Source organism: Dendrobium catenatum, unplaced genomic scaffold (genome assembly GCF_001605985.2).
Source record: "Dendrobium catenatum unplaced genomic scaffold, ASM160598v2 fragScaff_scaffold_432, whole genome shotgun sequence".
Classification (NCBI taxonomy): Eukaryota; Viridiplantae; Streptophyta; class Magnoliopsida; order Asparagales; family Orchidaceae; genus Dendrobium; species Dendrobium catenatum.
The window spans coordinates 499514-502367 of NW_021318894.1; positions in this window are offsets into that span (position 1 = coordinate 499514).

Here is a 2854-nt window from a genome sequence, read left to right on the forward strand (position 1 = left end):
GCGGCTCAACTAACTTCCTAGCGAGCCTAGCTGAGCTTGAGCCCATTTAATACTCGAGCACGTGGCACAATAAGCTCGACTTGTAAGCTTATTAACAAGTTTAGCTCAAGGCGGCTTGTGAGTTGGCTTGACTCACACACCTGGTTGTGGGGTGTATCACTTTGAAATTTTTATAAATAAGCATAAGAGCTCAAAGGCTTTACAATTTTAATGGCTCCACTTGAGAGTCATCACCATCATACCAGTGCTTAATCGCCATTGTTTACCAAACACAATTCATTGACCACAATCATCTATCTAAAGTCCTTTGAACATTGTCACCCAATTATTCCTCAGAACAAATTTGTTCAATTACAATCATCCAACCATCACTGCCAATTACGATATTCCAACAAATATCGCCTAATTATGATCCTTCAATTAACATTGCTCTACAACGATTTTTTGACAACCAGCACACGATTATGGTCTGTCAGCCACTATTTTTCTACTATGCTCCTCACTAGTATCGCCCAACCAAAAAAGCTTCGACAACTATTTACCTGAACTCGGTCCTGTGACCATCATCGCTCGGCCATAATCCTCTTACAACTATCACCCTAACATAGTCCTCTGACCATCATCACTTGATCATGATCCTCTAACAACTATTATTCAACCATAGTTCACCAATTAACGTCATCCAATTTTGATTCTCCAAATATCATTACTTGAACACAATTATCATCAAACAATATTACTTTATTACGATCATCTGACCACCATCAGCCAACTATGATCCTCTAACTAATGTTGCCTAACCACCTCTTCTCCTTACTATTGCCTTCTGACTACAGTCACTCGACTATAGTCGTTCGACTGCCATTACTCAACTACGGTCCTCCAACCATCGACATTCAATTACCTTCCTTTGAGCTTCATCGCCATACTACAATCAATCCTTTGACCCCATTGCTCGACTACGATCATTTGATAAATGTTGCTTGATTACAATCCACCAACCACTGTGCCCAACTATTGTTCTCTAGATACTGTCACTCGACTAAGATTATTCAATCATCGTCACTTGATTATAGGCCTCCAACCTATCACTTGATACTTTTTTAATTTGAATTTGTTTTAAAAAAATTAAAAAAAAAAAACAAATAATAGAATATAGTCTATAAATACTATGTTTAATCAAATATTATTTACTTCTAGAATATATTTTAATGCGACATTTGATTTTTTGTAGTATATAAATACTCCTTATTAGGAAGAATTAGGGCAAGCAAATTTTTTTAATTGTTCTTTTTTAAAATATTTATTTTGTTGACTATCCGTAAGTATTTTATTATTTATTTCACTAAAAACTATATTCATCTTTTAAAAACTATTTAAAATTTAAATCAAATAATTTAATGCATATAAATATGAAAAAAAATTATATATTAATTTCTTAAAATAATTACTATTAAATATAGGCAAAAAAATATTCTGACACAAATTTTGTTTTTCATTTATCATTTTATCGGACTAATAATAAGCAAATATTTCGACCTCGTCAAGGAATATTGATCCAGCATTCAAGCGTAGCATCAACAGCTCCGTTTCTACTTAAAATGCTCCGCGGGACAAGGCATACATTAGGCTGGCCTAACAACGGCGCATTCTAGATGGGCGGCGCAGCCATGGCGTTGTACGGTGGTTATTTCTGTGGGGTCCAACTGACGTGGCGAGTGTATGGCTGAGTCAGACAACATTTGACCGACGAGCACTGACACGAGCGGCATGGGAGTGCTGACTAGACACGTGCGCCGGTTTTTCTTGTCGTTCGCTAGAGGTGACGTGCTCGCGTACATGAAAGCAGCTTTAATGGTGGGCTGTCGGCAGAGGCCATGCGGCCCATGCGCATTGTCTATTTTTTGGCTGCAACTAGACGAGGTAGATAACATTTAAAAATAAATATACGTTAATATAATAATATTATAAATTCATGGACGGTTACAAATTACATTAATTTAATATTTGAAATAAATGCGCAGATATAAATTTTTTTTAAAAAAAAAAAATTGGCGCAATATGCCCAATTTTTTGATAAAGATAAATTACAAGAAAAAACTAGTCAAAGCGAAAATAAAAATAGTAAAATCAAAAGCCACAATAGAATAAAGGGATTTTTACATACATAACACTTAAAATATTTCAAAATACATATTTAACACTCAAAGTATTATATTTACTAATATACCACTCAAATAACATTTATATACTTTGAAATACCACTCCGTTAACGGAGAGTTAAAACACTGTCCGAGGCGATCCCGTTCGTAGCTATTCCCGAGCCTTCTTCTTCCCGCTCCTTCTTGTTCTCCGACGAGCGACCGTCGCCTATTCTTCGATAGAGAAGGTATTGACCATCGCTTCTTCTCCGAAGACCGACCGTCGCTTCTTCTCCGACGAGCGACCGTCGCCTATTCTTCGGTAGAGATCGAAGGTATCTGTTCCGACGTCAGAGCGCCTTTTCTTCTTATGAGATTTACTGTAAGAAAAAGAAGAAACGTCTTTACATAAAAGTGACAATTGAAATTTTACAGATACCTTCGGAACAGATTGTCAGAGCGTCTTTACATAAAAGTGACAATTGAAATTTTATTAGTTCAGGAAAGTGAAATTTTTTATTAGTTTGGCTAAATGAAATTTTTTAATTGAAATTTTACAGTAAACTGAAAAATAAAAACTGAAAAATTTTAATTGAAATTTTGAACAGAAAACTGAAATTTTAACAGGAAATCGAAAATTTTGATTAGTTTGGCTAACTCATTATGTTTCCCTTTTTTCACTTTGTCTAACTTATTAATTTTATGCATTCACA